Source organism: Microplitis demolitor, chromosome 2 (genome assembly GCF_026212275.2).
Source record: "Microplitis demolitor isolate Queensland-Clemson2020A chromosome 2, iyMicDemo2.1a, whole genome shotgun sequence".
Lineage (NCBI taxonomy): Eukaryota > Metazoa > Arthropoda > Insecta > Hymenoptera > Braconidae > Microplitis > Microplitis demolitor.
This window is the reverse complement of record NC_068546.1, coordinates 16957253-16969288: the sequence shown is the minus strand read 5'-3', so window position 1 is coordinate 16969288 and position 12036 is coordinate 16957253. Positions and strand designations below refer to the sequence as shown.

General features: G+C 31.3%; 1 protein-coding gene across 3 annotated transcripts in view; it reads right to left on the bottom strand.

Annotated features, from left to right (window-relative positions):
- The window catches only part of LOC103576410 (uncharacterized), a 313115-nt gene that overhangs the window by 286126 nt on the left and 14953 nt on the right, over positions 1-12036 (bottom strand). The gene's annotated exons all lie outside the window — the stretch shown is intronic.

Sequence of the window (12036 nt, the reverse complement as noted above, 5' to 3'; positions counted from 1 at the left end):
CGACTACATCTATTCTTTGATCTTATTTTACAATGTTGAATTAATGCTGTTTGAATACTAATCATACAGATTTTCCCAAGTCATTTCCAAATGTCAATCTTGTGGCAATCTTACTTTGATCTTGTTGAAATACCTTCCAAAGAACCCCTATTGAGCTGGTTCGTTATTTTTTAAAAAATCTGACAGTAGTATATATTGCAGAGTTCCTCATCTATAAGCCTGGGAAAAAATGTTATTAGAAAATTTTATAAACTTATATGAAACTTTATACAATTTTATAAAATCTTATAAAATTGAATAAATTTTATAAAGCAAGATCTGAGTAAGGAACGTAATAATTAAATATAATTTTATTAAATCAAGAACCCTGATTAGAAAATATGATTAATGACGATTAAAAATGTTTTAGTCGTTTTAAATCGTCATGAATCGTCAATTGATGATTAAAGATAATTAAAAACGATAAGTTTTTCATCGTTTTAAATCGTCTTTAATTTTCATGAAGGACCAGAAATTGTAATATTATTTTACAATTAAAGACGATTGATGACGACTAAAAATTTCAAATCGTCATGAATCGTTTGTAATCGTAAAATAATATTGCAATTTCTAGTTCTGAATGAGGATTAAAACAATTTGAAATTTCAATCGTTTTTAATTGTAAAATAATAAATCGTCTTTTGAAGATTAGAGACGATTAAATGCGAAAACCCGTGACGATTATGACTGTGAGATACGATTAAATTTTTAATCGTCACAAATCGTATTTTCGAGGAATAATCGAAGCGGTTTAGAAGCACGTGGTTGTACGATAGACTGCACGAGGTGTGATGAGTACCAGCTTGACAAAGTTGTGAGCTAGAAATCGTATATAGTTCGTATCGTGTATACACGAACATTTTCAAATGATTAAGCTCGTGAATGAACAATATGATTAGACCTAATCATACTCAATTGATATGAAATATATATATATATATATATATATATATATATATATATAAATATTGGGGTGCTTCGTTTCCGACGGAAGTATTTTTTTTGTTGCTCATCAAGCAAAATATTGTTTTTTATGCTAAAACAAAAATTCCTGCCAAGTTTGAGCTCTTAATTCCAATCCTAAGTACTTTTCATTTGATTTACAAGATTCCCCATTTAAAATACACATAAATTAAATTAATTTTTTTTTAATTTTCTAATACTCAGCTGCGTTTTATGATATAGACGCGGTTTTGATCGAAAATTGTAGGGCATTTGGTGTTCTTCAAAAGTGGTCATAGTAACTTAGCTGTAATTCCTGCTGTTTCACTGATGTCCACTGAGGAAGTCACTTTTCGTATCAAATTGACGTTTATTGGCTTGCAGAACGTAAACCAATGAATGCACACAAAAAATGTAAATGTGAATTTTATAGGAAATTTTATTCATTTCAAAAAAAGCCCTGTAAGTCAAGTCGCTGAAGTCCATAGTTTCCGAGTCATAGGAATTTTAATGATTTTTAAAATAAAATCGAAATTGTCTTTTTTATTTTTAATATTTTCATCTCGGAAACTACTTGCTCGACGATAATGGACTAAATAACCTTTTTGTAGAAAATAAAATTCTCTACAAAAAAAGTCCTTTACAGTTTTGATCTAAAGTTAGTGGTTTGCGAGTAAATTAAAAAATACCATGGAATTTGAGAAAAAATTGGCTTTAAGATTTTTTACCAGCGAGATCGGTTACAAAACGTGAATTAGCTACAAGCACTTTTAAAGAGGAAGGATTCCTTTGTTATTTCCGCCTAATAGCGACTTAATATCTTGCAATGCCGTGGAGCTATAGATAATTAAAAAAAAAATCAAAATTTACATGTTAATTAAATGGGAAAATTTCAAATTCATTTCGCGAGTACTTAAAATTAAAATTAAGAGCTCGTCTTTGGTGAGAATGTTTTTTTACATGGTTAGAATATTATTCCGTCGATGGACCAGAAAAAAAATAGTCATTTCAAACGAAGCACCCTAATATACATATATATATATATATATATATATATATATATATATATATATATATATATATATATATGGGTCATTTCACCAAATAAAGTTATTTTTACGGGGTGACCCTCATCGATTTGATTAAAATTTTGTGGAGTCTTTCCATCTATTGAAAAAAAAATTCTCTGAAAATTTGAGCCTTTAATATGCAGCAGTTTCAAAGTTATGATTTTTTGAATTTTTTAACAATTATTGTTTTCAACTTCTTCATTACTTTTTTTGAAGGAAACAATTTTTAAAAAAAAATGAGCACATAATAGTTTTTCGTAGGAAAAATTCTCAGCTTTCCAACGAAAATATCCATTTTTTATTTTAAGTCACAGAAGACCCTTTAAAATTCGTTTAACATAGGTAAAACGATTTTTATGACTGTGCAGCGCTTGATACATCTAATTTGATATTTTTTTCTGAAAGCTGAGACCTTTTCCCACGAAATATATAATTTTCACGATGCGCATATTTTTTGTTTGAACAAAATCAATAATTATTTAAATACAAGTTGTTGATTTTATAGTTTTATCAAACTGTAATGGTTCATTGTGTGGCAAGAGATAAAACAAAACGATATCAGACGAGAGTGAAGTAGACTGCCCAAGCCGTAGGCAAAAGCTGACAATAACTGCAATCTGAAGTCGTGTTTCATCTTGTGTTACACACTATTTTTTTCATGATTACCTGCATTGAAAATTAGTTTCAGTGGCAGCAGCCAATTAAAATTAAGTTAATTAAAAATCAATGGTGTGATCAACCATAAGTGTACGCGTACCTTTTGATTTGAAATTTATAATTAAACAGAAACCATAAATACTATTTATTATTTAGACAAATTTTTATAAAACGATGACAAAGTTAGAACTGTCATTAAGGCAGATAACATCAATAGCCTGAAATCATTTTTGAATAAAACGCAAGAATCAAAGTTCAAATTACTAATTCCAAAACTTGAAGCTTTAATGCTGGTATTATGAAAAATAGTTTTATAATTTTTGTTGTCAGAGCTTTACTGCAGACACATATCAGAAAACATATCCTCACACCGCAAGATTTATGCATCCAGGCTATTCAAAATTATACTGGCGTTGATTTCACTTTTATAACTAACTCTTATTAAAAGAAACAATTTAAAACGATTGGGAAAAAAAATTTTGAATTCTTTTTAATGCTTTTGAATACTTTGAATACTTTTTAATCACCCTTTTTATGGGCATTTAACATTACAAATCGTTTCGAATCGTTTCTTTTAATCAAGGAATAATGACTTTTTATAGAAAATAAATGTTTTAGACGTACGATACTTAGAGTCAAATACGGTGAAAGAAACACAAGCAGTACATCTTTTCTCACCTATTGTTGATAGACTAGGATATATTTGTGTTAAAAATGTATCAAGATCCTCAAAAAAGTTAAGAATTAAAGTTTTTTAATCATAGAGAGTTTATATTTCATTTAATTTTGTTCAAACAAAAAATATGCACATCGTGAAAATTACATATTTTGTGGGAAAAGGTCTCAGCTTTCAGAAAAAAATATCAAATTAGATGTATCAAGCGCCACACAGTCATAAAAATCGTTTTACCTATTTTAAACGAATTTTAAATGGTCTTCTGTAACTTAAAATAAAAAATGGATATTTTCGTTGGAAAGCTGAGAATTTTTCCTATGAAAAACTATTATGTGCTCATTTTTTTTTAAAAATTGTTTCCTTCAAAAAAAGTAATGAAGAAGTTGAAAACAAAAATTTTTTAAAAATTCAAAAAATCATAACTTCGAAACTGCTGCATATTAAAGGCTCAAATTTTCAGAGAATTTTTTTTTCAATAGATGGAAAGACTCCACAAAATTTTAATCAAATCGATGAGGGTCACCCCGTAAAAATAACTTTATTTGGTGGAATGACCCATATATATATATATATATATATATATATATATATATCTATATATATATATATATATATATATATATATATATATATATATTTATATATACATGCATATATATGTAATAGAATCAACTTTTGAGGACACCATTGCGCCTACAATTCTTATCGGACCCTAATGAAATTTTCCACACTTATTTTATCCATGTGGAAACGCCGAGACTTATCCGACATGAACGTATTGGTCCGATATCTGGCTGTTCCAAGTTGGTCGTTGCATTGGCTATACAATTGGTCGGTGACTGGTACAGATATCGGGAAAGTATCGGAATGATCGTCTAGCCGAGTCTCGGTGTTTAGACGGACATACAAACGGACGGAGACTCGTACTAGCATCAAACTAGTACCGGAATATTCATTTCACCAAATCTTGACATTGAGTCGGACCTATGATGAGTTGAAGACTGGTACAGATATCGGGAAAGTATCGAAATGATCTGTTCGCCAAGTCTCAGTGTTGAAACGGACATAAGATCGATCGGAGACTGGTGCTAGCATCAGGCTAGTATCGGAATATTTTGCTAAGTCTCAGTATTGAGTCGGACCTACGATGAGTCGAAACTGGTACAGATTTCGGGAAAGTATCGGAATGATCTGTTAGTCGAGTCTCCGTGTTGAGACGGTCATACAAACGGACGGAGACTAGAATAGTTTGACGCACTCATATTGAAACTGAAAAATATTCGACAAAAATATAAATGTATTCGGTACAAAATAATGAACTATATTTGAATGAAAGTCTTTATATTATTGATTAAATAAAAAAATTTATTTACAAAAAGAGTCACATATTTCTCTCATTTAGATCAATGTACAAGCAATTGACTGTATATATCCATTCAATATGAGAACAAAGTACTAGAAGTACAACTAAGTTAAAACTTATCTATTGGTTCCGTAGCGTAGCGATAAAGTGTCTGACTCTCGCGCGTAGAGTGCTGGGTTCGAATCCTCCGGATGCCAATGTTAAAATTATTTAATTTTTCACTAAAAACTGTGTGTGTGAGTATGTTAGGATGATTTGTAAAGTATAATTGAAGTAATATAATAATATAATGTAATTGTCCCAATACTTAATAAAAAAAAATAATAATAATAAAAATATAATCAAAAATCAAAATATACATAAGAAAAAAAAATTATTTTTTTTGACTTAATTATTGATGAAATAATAATGGAAATCAGTGTCGGCTTGACATCAGTTTCTAGACTAGAGCTGATACTTGGAAGTAGTGTTGGTTTGACCTGCGAAAATTCCATCAGTCTGACACTGAAAGGCAGTAACGATAAAATATCCGTTTCAAGTCTGAGACAGATACTGGAAAACAGTGTCGGTTCGATGTCTGATTATTGAATCGGACTGATACTGAAAAATAGTGTCAGGCTGATTTGATCATTATGTATACCCGTTCAATACTAGCTCTGGTTATCAATACGATATCGGATGATGAATCGGATTGATCACCAACCGTTCGAAAATTTCCACATGGGTATGTGTAACTATCATGGTTAATTTCGAAGATGGGCTAAATCGGTTGATTAGTTAGCTAGTTACGTCATACATCATAGGAAAAATCAATAGGCATATCTTTTAGGGAATTGAATGCTCTATAAAAGAAGTCTTGTATCATTTTTGGATAATTCCATTTGTTCAAAACTTATCGGAGGTTGAAGTCGAATTTATATTAAATGTTGAGATCTTTTTACTTTTCCGGCGAAATTATTAGACTTATCACGAAATGTTACATGATCTTTTTCATAGACAATTTTATCTCCTTCAAATTATTATTTATAAAAATTTTTGGAATTTTGCATAGTTTTCTAGTTATTTTCATATCAATGTCAAGCTCATAGAAAAAATCGTCTTCTGATCGATTTTAAGAGTTTGACATAGAGCTGATTAAAATTTGAAATTGATCGCGTCAGTCGTTATGAAAATATTTAGAAAAAACCGTTTTTCACCATTTCTTTCTCCCGCGATAACTCTCGAACGAATTATCCGATTTTGATGTTTGAGGTGGCAATCGACGCTTTTTATTGAGTACTAGAGCTGATTAGATTTTGAAGTCGATCGTATAAGTCGTTTTTGAGAAATCAATAAAAAACTAAAAAAAAAATTTTTTTTTTTCGTTATTCGCAAATATTTTCGAGTCTATTCCATCAAATAATCTGAAATTTTCAGAAAAGTTGATGGCCAACAAGCTCTTTCGATTGCCACCTTAACCATCCAAATCGATTCATTAGTTCAAAAGTTACAAAGAGTTTACACACACACACACACACACACACACACACACACTCGGACATCATTCTGAAAATAGTCAGAATAGCTTCCTAGGACCTCAAAACGTCGACATTTGATGAAAACTCGATTTTCAAAAATCGGGGTGAAAACAACAACTTCCCGAAATTTTTGGAAATCGTCGATTTTCTTAGCGGGAAGTTAAAAAAAAACGGAATTTCCAAAAAATTTATCAGAGATAATTTTTAGGAAATAGAATTGTCTACAAAAAAAATTCTATTACATTTTATTATAAATTCGATAGTTGCACCGAAAAAATGAAAAGATCTCGAAATTTACTCTAAGTTGACTTCGAGCTCGAATAACTTCTAAACAGATGGATTTATCAAAAAATGATAAGAGTGTGTTTTTGTAGAGTGTTAAATTCCCTACACAAATGTGTGCTGGGCTCATTCGTACAATGAGCCATTGTTAAGGTAAAAAATTCCAAACTAAAAATTTTTTTTTCCATCTTATTTAAACGGGAAATTAAAAATCACGAAGTGCCACCTGTTAATGTTAATATTATGACCTTAAACTCTACTAGAATTTTTTTTCATCATCTTGAACGATATTTTCACGGTAACTAAAGAAAAAAAAATTAGTTCTATTTTTTGGCCCACCCTAATATATATATTCATGCCACAAATTGAAGGAACAAAAAAATTTTAGAAATTTTTTAGTGATTTTTGCAAGACTATAACTTCGTGAAAAACGATCGTTTCGGGGTTTGAAAAAAAGCGTTCTATAGCTTGAAATCTTTAGTTTCAGCGCATTTTCATCAAAATTTTTTCTGAGATTCAGCTATTCAACAAACATGAGAAATACCACGAGACAAAAATTTTCTAAATTTTTTCTTTTCTTTGAGAGAGTACACGGGCTGCGACAAATTTTTTTCAACTAAACCAATGTATAGGTCATTTGGCAAAATTATTTAGCTTCAATTTGGCTTTTCTTTTAACCTCGTAGGACGATTTGTCGCAGAGATATCAGCCTTTGAACAAAAAATGACCCTTTTGGGTTCGATCATCGATGTTTCAGGTACCAATAATCGCACAGTTAATTTGAAGGTGGTGTTAAAAACTTGAATAAATTCCCAACAAGAGCCTATCTTGTATTACTTACGTAGCATGTATCAATTTGATAATTTAAAATAAGTAATGCGATGAATTTCTCATAATTATAAGTGTATAACAGACTAGAAGATTAGTCTACAATGCATCAATAACCAGAGCTAAGCCGTATCGACGTGGGACATTAATTGGACGGGTGACTCCTGAGTAAAACAATAGTTAACCGACAGTAAATGTTTTGCACTCGTCGAACGTGAAGCGGAGAGGTTGAGCTTTGTAACAGACTTGTCAAGGTCACGCGATTTTTTCGCATTGAACTGTATATATTATTTTCATATCACACTTACACGTTATAAAAAGCACATTAATCTAAAGAGGAAACGCTAATTAATAAGACTGATACTTTCATTAAGTTGCCCGATACGTATTATAATAAAATAAAGTTCAATAACAAATATGTATCGTGGACGTCAGTTAGTCTATAGTCCAAAAAAAGTCTGTGGCACGGATATCTCGTAAATGGCTTGACAAAATGACTTTATTTTTTTTTTCACATTCTTTAGAAATATGCAAAGAAGATCCTTTTCGAAAATCACTACTGTAGTCCTTCTCGTTTTTTTTATAATAAATAATTTTTGTTAAAACTGGTACTATGTAAACGAACACACACTACAGCCATTTTTTTATTTTATCGGAAATGTTTTTTTTCATCATCGAACTTTGCTGATATCATAAGGTTCTACTTTACCATCAGATAATTTTTTTCATTGCCAACATTCATAGAATTAACTAAATTAAAAAAAAAAACGACGATTTTCTTGATACATGTTTATTAAAAAATTTTGTAATAAATAATATAAATTAATAATTTATATGTTTTATTCGAACATGAACGTTCAAGGCATGCACTTTTGGATTTTCCAAACTTTTTTTTTTTCAATTAAAATTTAGCCGACATTAAAATTGATGAAGATAATAAATCCTAATTAAGTTACTCAATTAATAATTCTCAGATATTTTAAATGAAATTCTACAAATAACTATTTTCATTCATGCATGATTCCGTCCGACATCAATGTCAAAAAGATGACATAATGTTATCCAAAAAATGTTACCTTTAAGAGCTCAGAAAAATGTTATCGTTTTGATAACTTTATGTTGAGGTCATTTAAAAAAAATCTGAAAGTTAGCAAAATGATAACTATTTATGGATGTCTCTAGAACATAAAAAAAAATAACTTTCTTATGAGATTATTCTAACCTCAACTTTCGTCAGCTAATGTCATTGTAACCTATAAGTACCAATGATTATAAACATTATTTATTGATTCTGTTCTAAAGTAATTACATATAATTAGTTATTATAAATACAATAGCAAAATGTCAAAAAGAAAATATTTTAAAAATTTGTGTAGAGGTCAAAAAAATAAACAAATACGTAATTTTTTAAATAAATTACATAATTTTGAAAATTCATCTAGTGATGAAAGTGAAACAGTAGAAAATAATTCATGCTTTGTGAGTAATAATATATCTTGTGATGAATTGGAAGATGTTGATAATGAAAGAAATATTAATACATACAATAATATTGATGGCGAAAAACTTAATGAAAATGAAATAAGTAATGACAGTTCTGACAGTGAAACTAGTGGCAATTCTGACTCATGTATATTATCGATCTGTAATCAATTGAAAAAGAATGCTTTGGTAGCTATCAATGAAACAAGTTTATCATCAACTTCATCGAAACTCGCTCAGTGGGTAACTGATTTCAATATATCACATGAAGCAGCGAATAAACTCCTAAAAATATTAAAAACATCGAATCAAGAAGAAATCAGTAATCTTCGTCTTGATTCTCGGACTTCACTTGGTACACCAGAAACACCGATAGTAACTCGTGAAGTTTCTCCTGATCAATATTTTCATTACGGGTTAGAAAATGCCTTGACTGACCAATTGAGAATTGTTGATTATTATACTCTACCGGACTTGATTCTCATTAATACTAATATCGATGGGCTGCCGATTGCTAAAAGTTCGACGAGTCAACTTTATCCCATTCTCGCGCAAATTCTTACCGAAGTTTCTCAGCCATTTGGAATTGGAATATATCATGGATATGAAAAACCCAAAATTGTTGACATTATGATCTCCGTAAACTGATTTTTTTAAGGTCTCTAAAAAATGTTATCTTTCTGACGTCTAACCGATGAGCTCTTAAAGATATTCTCAGATGACGTGTAAGAGGCTTTTCTAATATCTTTCTGTTATCTTCGAGACAACTATTTCAGATGTCAGATCAGAAAAATGTTATCTTTAAGAGCTCTGTATGTCATCTTTCTGCCGGACGGGATTGTACCCTGGTTAAAAATACTGATTGAAAAAAATTGAGAAGCGGTCACTTTATGCAAAGTGTATATCTATAAATACAAACAAAAAAATTGAAATTATTAAAAAGAATTCGGATTTCATCATTTTTAATTCTTTTCAATCAATATTTTTAAACAGGGTATATTATGACCGGTGGGCCTAGTACTGGGCTAGCTCTTGTCCTAGTCTAAGGTTACTTATAATTAACTTGAATTAATTTATTTTTTGAGCTGGGTGGGGTCACCTCGTTCCCTTGAAATCTGCGCTTATAAGTTATAACAGGAAAAGAAAGAAGCTTGGTGGTTCATTCAGTAAAGATAGGAATTTACAATATTTTATTTAATCAAGTTTTCCCCAATTTGTTACTTATAAGGATTCCCCAATTTTATTTTTTTGAATTGATATAGATCAAATTTAATATATAAGTTTTATATTTTAATCTACGCAGGAGGAGTCAAGTGTGATTTTGATTGGAGAAAACGGAATCCCACTAATGGTGTACCTTACCGCGTGTTTTATCCTTGTAGTTGTAGGTGGACAGTGACCCTCAAGAAGTGTAGGCAGCAATGATGTAGGCCCAATCTTTGGTGATATAAAATCCCAAGAAATGAACAGGAACGATGCGGTAACACTCACAAATTTCATCGGCACAATTAAATTTAATTTTAACTTTATTGAATGAACGCGTATAGAAATGTGACTCGAAGTATATTAATATGGCTAAAGATATAAAATAAATTAAATAAAACTGATTACTGGAATAAATGACTAGATATGACTAGGCTTATCGTTAGGTCGGCTCACATAAGTTGTATTGAGCTCTGGTTGTAGAGTAGGAATTACGCTAAGCGTCATCAGTCCACTACCCTACTGGTCCACTATGAGTAATAGCCAGGGCCTAAGTCCTCGAGTTATTGCTTGCTGGCCCTTTTAACGGAAAATTTTGAGGGCGTGAAATTACCCCACTATCATCTCAAATTCAAGTAGGATTTGATTTAGGGGGCCTCTGACATAGCTTCGAGTGACTGCTGAGTTTAAATTAGCATATAATTATTCAAATAGATCGTCGTCGGGTTAATTAGACATCCGCCTTTGATTTTCAAGTCGAAAATCACAAACGCACTGTTACAATATAATCATATATGATTTATAACAGGGAATTGTGAATTTTCCGCGCTCAGTTGCCATGATTTTCTATCATGCGCACGGTCGATATAATTTATTACTGCCCCAGGGTTATCCGGGGTAGAGTGCGACTGTCGTCCCGAGCGGAAATCGTAAGGGCTTGTCTGTCAGTCCCACTTAGTAATAAGTAGGAGCGTCTAGGTTTTCCGGAAGTTGCCGGATTCGGGTGAGTGGGTACACAATTATGAGTGCAGGGTGAACCCAGGCCGAGACACACAACCGGACGAGCCACCCGAAGATCGAGACGCTCAGCCAACTCAGATAATTAATCAATTCAGACTTGGATTCGCTTTGTGGAACCAAGCGATACTTCTATTAATTATTATAGATACCAGGCCATTAGCCGGTATCTTTAATAACATTATATTAATTATTTGGAAAAGCAGGTGAACGAGAGATACGAGGTAACGAGAGAAAAAAAAAGGCGAAAGGTACCGGACGAGAAAGACGAGAACGAGACCAGGAACCTGACGAGATGAATTACCGGACAAGGACAGGAAAACGCACCAGGAAATAAATCAGGTATTAATTAAATTAATTTTTCTAGGCCTAAGCCAGAATATCAATTTAATTCAATATACTTAGTCGCTCGTCGGGGTAATAGTCGGGGTAATAGTCGCGCGTCTAGGTCCGTAGTTAATTAATTAGTCATAAAATTTATTAAAATAAAATTAAGCCAGACGGTTGTCTAACCGGATCCAGGCCAATTACCGGGTCCAGGGTGTTGTTTATAATTCCAGGCCATTGCTGGAATTATTACGTCGTAGAAATTTCTAAGCCGATTGTGTAGAACACAAGCCAAAAATTTTCGTGGTCTAGTCCGCGTTGTAATAAAATATTAAAGTAATTAATAAATAAAATTAATAATTAGAGTTCGTTAATAAAATTATTCTAAAAATATATTCAGTAAAAGTAAAGACTGTAAAGTAAGAAGTCGAGTGGTCGCGAGTAAAGATGACGTAACTTGAAGTGAAGCGAGTATCGGGTAAAGAAAACGGAGATGGGATTTTTTACTGACCAAAACTCAAAATATTAAGCCTCGTGATTTCGGATCGTGGATAAATTTAATAATTAATGTTTAGCTGTTCGAAAGAAGTTAAATTAAAATTAATTAATTAATAATAATAAATTTTCCTAAAT